At 39.5% G+C, this 9,071-nt stretch overlaps 2 long non-coding RNA genes across 2 annotated transcripts; one reads left to right on the forward strand and one right to left on the reverse strand.

Annotated features, from left to right (window-relative positions):
- The first annotated feature begins 2,004 nt into the window (after positions 1-2,004).
- On the forward strand, positions 2,005-7,668 carry LOC117245638. Its single transcript, XR_004500554.1, has 2 exons — positions 2,005-2,116; positions 2,747-7,668. It is a non-coding gene; the product is annotated as an uncharacterized LOC117245638 (long non-coding RNA).
- LOC117245639 lies at positions 2,197-2,962 on the reverse strand. Its single transcript, XR_004500555.1, has 2 exons — positions 2,848-2,962; positions 2,197-2,415 (listed from the first exon to the last, which is right to left on the reverse strand). It is a non-coding gene; the product is annotated as an uncharacterized LOC117245639 (long non-coding RNA).
- Positions 7,669-9,071: the final 1,403 nt, after the last annotated feature.

A 9,071-nucleotide genomic window follows, 5' to 3' on the forward strand; every position in this document is an offset into this window, starting at 1 on the left:
CCTCTCTCTTTCCTTCTTTCCTCTATTCTAATTCATCAACAGACTGTTCACATGTAGGTTCTCAGGTCATTTTTCTACCCAGCTTAAAGGCAATATGATGGCTGATTATTGTGTAAAGTGTTACAAAGTCTTTGAGAATAAAAAAATTCAGTAAATCCAACCAGAAAAACTCTTTTCCCTGATTGCCATTACTAAGATGAGTAATTTGAATAGAAGTGAGAAGAACAATTTTTATTTTTTTAATTTTCCCATTTTCAGCTCCATACAAGGTGGATAAGGGCATATGCTGGGGCTTTTAATAAAAATCCTCCCAAATAACTGTCTCAGGAAGCTATTGCTACTGCAAGAACTACTACTACTACTACTACTACTACTACTACTACTAATAATAATAATAATATTACACCAGCAGCATTTACCATCACAATTATGCATCAAAATATCTGACAGCTCAATTGTAGAAGATCCCAAAGGACATGATGGAAAGAAAAATACAATCTACAATTATCTTGTTGGAGGTAAATGCTCTCATTACAATCAGACCTGTTCTGCAACATCTGAGAGACTGAATCCTTGTGACACATGCTGTCAGATAAACACTGGCACAGCACTTGAAGGAAGATGATTCTCCCACTGAAATCTGCAATGGCTTTTTGAATAAGAAAATGTGGGTTTTTCCTTTTATTTTTTAGTCTGTATCTCTTTTTAAAATAACCATTTCAAACAAAAGCTATATTTAACAGAATGTTTTATATTAAACATTAGACATAGAATCAGGTGCATAAATTTTTTTCTGTCTTCATCTTTTCCAGAGTACAGATCAGACAATGTAAGCCTTCCTCTCAGTTTCATACTCTGCTCTTTTTGTAGCTTAGGAAATATGTTTCCAAATTTATACTTCAGTTTTAACTATTTGAATTTTTTGTAATAATCTGTGAGAGTATAAAGCCCTCCCCCTTCTCCCCCCCCCCCAAAATAAGGAGAGCAAACCTGAAAAATGTACAGTCTGTGTTGCTATTTTTCCTATTACACACAGATGCCCAGGGGTAGGCACTAACCATCCAAGTGACAAATTACAAAGGACACTGCACAGAATCAAGACTTTGTAAGGTCTCACAGAGAACCCAGAAAACAGTTTAGCACAGTAAGATTGTGCTCCACATTAGGAAACAGCTCTTGTAAATCACTAAAATGTTTTAATATTACAGTTACAATGACAGTGTTTCAAATATTTTAACATTACAGCACAAGCACTTCACTAACCACCCTTCTATCATTCATTGGTTCATAGTTAATGTAATTGTCTTTACTCCTTAGAGTTCATACCAGGAAATGCCCTCAGAAGAAGAAAATCCCTCCATTTGTCTTTTTGGCAGCAAACGTTCTTAGATAACACAGCATTGTAGAGGAAATAATTTCATTTGGCACCAGTAGAGCTAACCATGACATGCCAAAAGCCAGAAGCAGCTCGTAGCCAAGCTTGTATAAAGACTAATTGCCTAATTTGGTACACTACTATAACTGGCATCTGGAAAAAGCACTCAATAAAGCTGTAATCTGCAGGTGACACTTGAAAAAGGGACTTGGAGCTGAAACCTCTTGTGAGAAAGTAAACAGTAAACTGACATGTTATCTAGTCAACCACATACTCGCAAGTTTCTCCAACACAGATGTGGCTTGTTTGAACAACTATTGCCCATGTTGGTTACAGGGCAGACAGCATGTCTATTCAGTGAAAGAAGCTGCTTGAACATCTGAGAAAATTAAAAATTTGCAACTATTTCTGGAGACCCACTCTGTAAGAACTATGTAGGGCTTGTTGATTTTGGGGCCCTGAGACAGTATCCTAATTCTGACCAACTTTAGCAAGCACATGTCATCCAGGAACTCAAGCTACATTGCAAGCAGAGCCCGTCACACTTGGTAAACCTTAAGACGCAATTTAGGAGTTGATTTGCCAATCAGCGTATCCAAGCATCAAGTGCTGTGAGAAGCACAGAGAGTGATGTGACACAGCAGCAATAAGCAGGCTGTTCAAGCCACATGGCACTGCTCTAGAGGCCAGACAAAGCCCAGTCTTCACTGAGAAGGAAACTTGTCACACTTGTCTAAACAGGTAAGAATTTTACAGAGGGAGTACCACCCACCAGTGAAACAGGCACACTTTCAAATGAAAGCCCAGATCTCTGAACAGCCTGGAGGAGTTGAAGCATTTTATTTTTCCAGAAAAACTAGAAAAACAGTTTCAACAGTACCCAACACTTCCAATTCTCTACCGGTGTTGTAATCAAAATGGATAATCTGTCTTTGACATAATAGCATGGAGCTTATGTTGGATTCTTCAGTAAGGAGAGCTTGGGTGAGGCAGAGAAGCGAAGACTTTCCCTTTCCTGTGAGTAAAACAGGTCCATTATGCTGGGTGAACAGAGAGAAGAGTAGTGAGAAAATGGTAAAAGATTTGCTGATTTTAGCTATTCATGAAGGGATATACTAAATATTTGGGAAGGAAAAAAAAATCTTCTCTACCTGTCTTGATAGATACTGGATTTATTTATACAAATTTATGAATAATAAATTCACTGTAATAAAACTACTAGAAATTCACAAAAACATAGCTACTGGTTCCTGTATGCTTTTAGCTGGGCTTATCTGAAATTGTAGTATTTTTTATAATTAAAAGCCCGAGCCAATCAATGTGTGAGGCCCAACATCTTAACTCAGTCAAATTTTTCATCTGTGATTACAGGAACTATCCATCCCATCCCTAACGTTCTTGCGACACACCATGGCAAGAGTAACAGCGTTTATCGACCTTGCTTTCCCTTCTGCTAAGCCAATCGCGATTACCCAGTGGGGTGCTCCCTTTCCCCGACAGACTGCGGCTGCTCCCAGGGCGTTTATCAGCAGCCACAGGCGGCTCTATGAAGCGCAGCGTGTCCTCGGACTGCAGCTCACAGCGTGTCCCGGGGCTGCGGGACCCACATCTCCCACCATGCCTGGGCAGGTGCTGATGCGGTGTTCCTTGTTGTTGTGGGTGGCAGCGCAGCATGAGCTAGACGTGAGACGCGGCGGGGTGCACTTGTGATGGCCGAGGCGTCTTCGCCTTCCTGGGGCACAAATTTCTCTCTAGGAGCTGCTGATAAATACAAGTTGGATAGACTTTCCCCAGTACTTTTGGAGCTGGCGAGGAAACGTTTGAAATTTGCTTTCCTAATTTTTCCATTCATTACTATCTACTAATTTATCTTACAGATTTAACACTGGACCCTTCTGCTATTCTTTATCTTTTGCATTTCAGCTGCTGAAAGATGTTTTTTTCTTCTTCAGCTGGTCACTTTTCCTGTCACTTTCTGTAGTGACACCACGACTGCAATTTCTCAGCCTCATGCTGCTTAGTTTTGACCGTGGTGTTTCTAAGGCTCATTTGAGGCAAAATACTTTGATATACACCAAAATAATACATGGTTATTATGACAGAGTTCAAAAGTGTGAATGCCTCTTTGGTGTGTTCTTAAATGCTTACACTTTTTGGCTTCCAGGCTGTATTTGGAAGTAGGGTTTGCTTTAAGTGTATGTGATAGGAGAGGAGCACCATAGGCCACACAGTGCCAGTGACAGGCTGGCCATGGAAAAGGCTGGCAAGAGAAACCCTGGTCCCCAGGAATCACTCGAGCACATGTCCAGCACAAAATGCCTCTTGAAAATAGTTCACTGCTAAGCAATTCCTCTTTTAAAAGGGGCAATATGCAGGGTGTCATATGCCTACTAACTGATATGCCTGTCCTATAACACATCTCCCCCTATTTAAATTTAGTTTAAACTTTAACAAAGCTTTAATTCTGGAGTGACTATTTTGTATCATTTAGCTTCTGGACTATTGATGGAATCCTGTATTGGAGCTAAACTTCAGCAGTTCTAAACCATATTATTTTTTTCTAGCAGTTCTTAGTGTGTCTGTATTCTGGGATTTTGTGCTGTGTTTGAAATACTCTCTAAGTGATTATAATGGGATATAAACAATATTTTGAGTTCAGTATATATTTTTATAAGAACTAATTATATATCACTTTTACTTAGTATCCATAATGTCTGTTACATGCCAGTCATGGGTTGGAGACAGAATCAATGACTTGATCATCAGACAAAACAGCCTCCTTGATTGTTTGGAGTTCACTTACACAGCTGGTTCAAAACTCTCACGTCTAGAGAATTCATTGGTTGAGGTTTTAGCACTGCCCAGCTCCCTGACCAGTGATATGTCTGCTTTCTGGATTGAACATGACTGGTCCCTGCTTGGGTCCAAATCCAACTCATCCCTGCTCCATCCAGTGACTCATTTTACTTCTAGGATGGTTGAGTTTGGGAATCTGATATGGCCAAATTTATTTGGCAGCTTTAAACTAGCTGCCATGGTGACAATGTCAAATAAGGAGGGGGGGAAAACCTTAAAGAGATAACTGCAGATGCCATACGAAATAAAGAATATGAAGAAGCCTCAAAGCACTGCAAGGTAATTCTTTCATTACTTGGAAAGCAGTATTTTTTGCACATTTTGTTTGTTACTCCTACCCCTACAGCTGTAAAGTAATATAGAGTGTGGAATACTTTATTGACATAATGGTTGAAATTTGATTTTCAGTTTTCATTTTGATAACTTCATTGATCATTCATGTTAGTTGAACACAGATGAACTTTTATTCCCATTCTTTTTGCATTTGATTATATGTGCTGATAAGAATATGAAGTGTAGAAGGCTCATATTAAAATCCGTTTCTGATCTAGACCTCAGAGAGGAGCTTTGATTGCCAAGCTCCAGGTATGGTTATAGACAGAACAGTTTACACATGTAACATTTTCTGTCAGGAAAAGCTGAATTTACTATTTTTTTCCAAATAATTACGTAACCTCTACTATTACCTGTGTTATAAATTGTTGTGACTAAATCAAGGAGTCAATTTAAATGATTATTCATGAAAATCAATTTTATTAATTCAGCAAGTGGTGAGCAAGCAAAAAACAGCACTGGGCGATGGCTGGGAAGCCTCTGCTTCACCAATGGTATGCGTGCCTTAGCTTGAGGAAGTTCCCCCTTATATACAGTTCCTGTATGTGTCTTCATTGCTTCTTCCTGGGTTGCATCTGAGCTTGCGCCACCTGTTGCTAGGGGGTTGTCCTCTGCTTCCTGGTGGTCATGAGGTGAAGGCTTGTAGTCTTGGTCTGTGCACAGACCTTGGTCCTATACCAGTTATGCAACTTCTAATAAAAAAATGTTCTAATTCTTGTTTGTACAGCCAGATATTATTGTTATAAATAAAAAAACCCAGTGTTCAAATTATATGTTCTTGTTCCAATCCCAGTTTAGGTCCCTGGTTAAGGGGTTTGGTGTTGTAAACCCCAAAAGGATTCATTGTTAGGAAGTTCTTACTTGTTTTATCATTGCATTTGTACCCCCACCCCTTATGCTCTTCCAACCTGTCAGGTAATTCAGCCGCTGCTACCCAGGATGAACTTCCGCATTTCCCATAAAGACTTGCACACTGGTGCATATTAAAATCGTATTACCACCTGGGAGCGAAGACAGCCCTGGACAATGAGCCACTCTTGAGGAACATCTGGAGGACCACACTGTGGAGGCAGCAGGAACCTGGGGAGACTGGGTGCGCCAATGTCAGTCCGGCAAGCTCGTCGCCATGACCTGGCAGGACTTGAGAGGGAAGACACCACTGGACTTTTGAGCCTAAACAGAGTTTCTGGGTGATCCCAGTGAGGATAGAGACTCCAGTCCTGCCGACAGTGGATGATGACAGGCCTGTGTGGTCTTCCTCCTACACGTCGACCACAGGGAGCAGTGGCAGCAGCGCGCGCCCTGAGCTCCCACCTCTAGGCTTAGTTCTCTCTAAAAAAGGCTTGTTAAAGGGAGCAGAAGGTCTCCTGGCCCTTTAATTTACGTCGTAAATTAAAATTGTAAACCAAATTTACAAATTATGGTTTGGCCTTTCTGAAGTTTCAGCTCTTACATTGTATTAAGCAAACAGTTTTAACAATCATATTATATTAAACAATCATGTTTTATTAAATTTGATTAACAAACAATAGCAATCTATTACACCTGATTGAATAGTTCACAAAACTGTAATGGCAAAACTCAGGCCATAGATCTGTAAGATGCATTTCACTCATTTTTTTTCACTTAAAATTGTGTTTTTTAGGCTGTCTTGAAGGAAGACAAAAATATCTACAATTCTTGGTTATTCATTGGCCTGACAGCTGTTGGTTTAGAGCAATCAGACCAGGCCAAGGGAGAATATAAGAAGGCTATTGATCTTGAACCAAACCAATTACTGTCAGTTATAGTCCAGATCCACTTTTTCTCTCCCTGAAAAGTGTAAATATGGAGTTGAATACAGGAACAAAGCAGAGTTGAGACTTGAATCATGTTTTCTTGAGGCCCTTATTTCTGTGGTAGCTTTGGGAAATCTGAGGCTTGTATTATTTTTGTGTCCAATGTAATACCACAATGAGGTTTAGTTTCAGTGTATTTAAGTTTGTATTTAATATTTAAGCTAGATAGCAGAGAAGTTTATAAGGGAAAACATGAACTGAAACAAATACAGGCAATTTGTCCATGTCTAGATATTTCTTTGCTTATAGCTGAAGAAACACTTGACAATGCTTCTCTGCTTTAGCTAGTTTATCTAGTTCATCTTGTTTGTCTTATCTTATTTTTCCAGCTTTCAGCATGAAGTGGATGGCTACTGAATTTTGCTGTTAATGTATTTGAATATATTTAAAATGTATTTAAAATGTTAAATGTATTTAAAAACAATACATTTAAAATAGCCATATGCTGGTGCATGACAGCCTGTTGCAGTATGTAGTTACCACATACTTGAGGTGTCTTCTAGAGATTTGTGGCACATAAGGTTGCATATTAAGTCAGTCTCTCATAGCAAAAATCTCTATTTTTCTAAGGTTCCTAATATTTTCAATATAAATACTTTTTTTAAGTGTAATTGTTCCTTCCTGATTTGACGGTGGCTGATACTGGAATTGCTCTGTTTTTGCATTTAGCTTCTGCTTTTTTGTTACTATACAAATGTTAGAAATTAAGTGTCTTTCCTTTTGTTCCTTCTCACCCATAGAATTTTTTCGCCATTAGTTGCAGGGAAACCTGACTGCTGGTACTTATTGCATGCTTGAGAAACACAAAGAGTTTGGCGGGGCCCATGGGGAAGGGGGGCAGGAAAAAGGGAGGGCGGGGGCAGGCGGGGGCTGGCTGGTTTCTTCAGCTGCAGAAGACATGCTCAGAGCTGTGGTTGCTTAAAGAAAGGAACTCGCCATAACCCAGAGCTGCTGCTTCTTCTGCTCTTCGTCTGTAAGTCCCTGCACCTGCCAGCTACTGCCGCGGAACTGCTGATACACCTCATCCACCGGCCCGGCATCTCTGCTCATTCCTGTCATTCCAGCCCGCCGTTACGCCGAGCCCTGCAGGAGCACCGGGACCGCCCGCCCGAGGGGGTTGGTGAAACAAAGCTTCTCTTCCATCCCTTCCCGTCTTGGCCGAAAAGGCTGTCACGGGGTCCCTGGTTCTGTTTTGTTGTTAACGCTGTAGTTATCATTGTTTGTTGTTATACATACTAGTAAAAAACTGTTATTCCTATCCTCAGATCCCTGCCTGAGAGCCCCTTAATTTCAAAATTAATAATTCGGAAGGAGGGGGTTTACATTTTTCATTCCAAGGTAGGCCACAGCCCTCCAGGCACACATCTGTCTTCCAAACCAACAAAAAAGAGACAACAAAACAGTATGATGCTTGGATTTAGGTCTTTCACGGTACGACTTAATTTGCATTGTATATTGTCTGTTGTGCAGGCAGGATTATGTAATATATACAGGTTTCACATAGTAGTTGGTAATTAGCTCAGGAAGCAAGGAAAACTTTTCAGTTGAAGTAAGAGGACTCAGAAGGCTAAGTATCAAGGTAAATTCTGCTTGGTGATTACTACATTAATACTTGACTTCATAGAAGGTAATGGAGCAAGTTTTGTAGACAATTTGTTCTCATGACATGTAACCTTTTACACTAAATTTTACTTTTATTTATTTTTTTGAATAGTAAGGTGGTGATCAAATTTCTATGAGAAGTCTAAACATCCAACCAAACAGATGTCAAAAGAGACCTAGCAGATCAAAAGCTCTTTGAACTCTGTGTTAACTGAAGGATATTGAATATCAAAATTCACTCTTAGGATTTCTAATTCAGTGGATGCCATTGCTGATACCACAGACCTTATTTTTAAGAAAGCCTTGTCACATTGGTGTGTTAGGATGCTGTAACTGTGTAAAGTTTCTTGGTCCTGTCCATTTTGATAGGGAAAATACTGGAGTAACTGTACTTCAGATTAGTAAAGAGAATTCTGTGTTATCCTCTGTCCTCTGACTAAACTCAGTGCTTTTAAGCTTTTAGCTCTGCTAGTTTGTTGTCTGCATAAATTAGTAGGCTTGTTTTTCTCTGCTATAAGATCATAGACTATATGTCATCCTATTGACAGAGGTACAGTTCTAGACAAAACTGACTCTTAGTTGTCACTGTAACTGACTGGAGCGTTTCCTTAATTTTAAATTTTTTTCAGAAAGGAAAATGAAATCCCTTAAAGTAATTGTTTTCATTTTAGTCAGTTACAGCAGCAATGAGCAAAACTTTTAGAATAATGAGTAGTATTTGTTTGGCAGTTAAACCTACTAATTATTATTGGTTGGAATTTAAAAACCATTTTTCTATTTTCTGGAAAATTTAGCATGTTGGCATGGGATTTCCTTCCTCTTTTCTAGTGGTGACAAGCAGAAATGATGTATGTAAGAAATTTGTGGAACTATATCATCAAGAAAATAAATAGTTAAGAGATAGTTAAGTACTTTACTGTCTCTGTTAAGAAGAAACTTCCTTTTGGTCGTGTCAGGAAAGTTAATCCACAAACACCAGAGGTTGATGTCCAAAAAGGAGACAGAGGAGTCCTTTTTCTTTATTCGAATAAAGGGAGAGGCCATGGGGCATTCCCCTGGGGTCTCTC

The sequence above is a fragment of the Parus major genome, chromosome Z (assembly GCF_001522545.3).
Source record: "Parus major isolate Abel chromosome Z, Parus_major1.1, whole genome shotgun sequence".
In the NCBI taxonomy this organism is placed as follows: Eukaryota; Metazoa; Chordata; class Aves; order Passeriformes; family Paridae; genus Parus; species Parus major.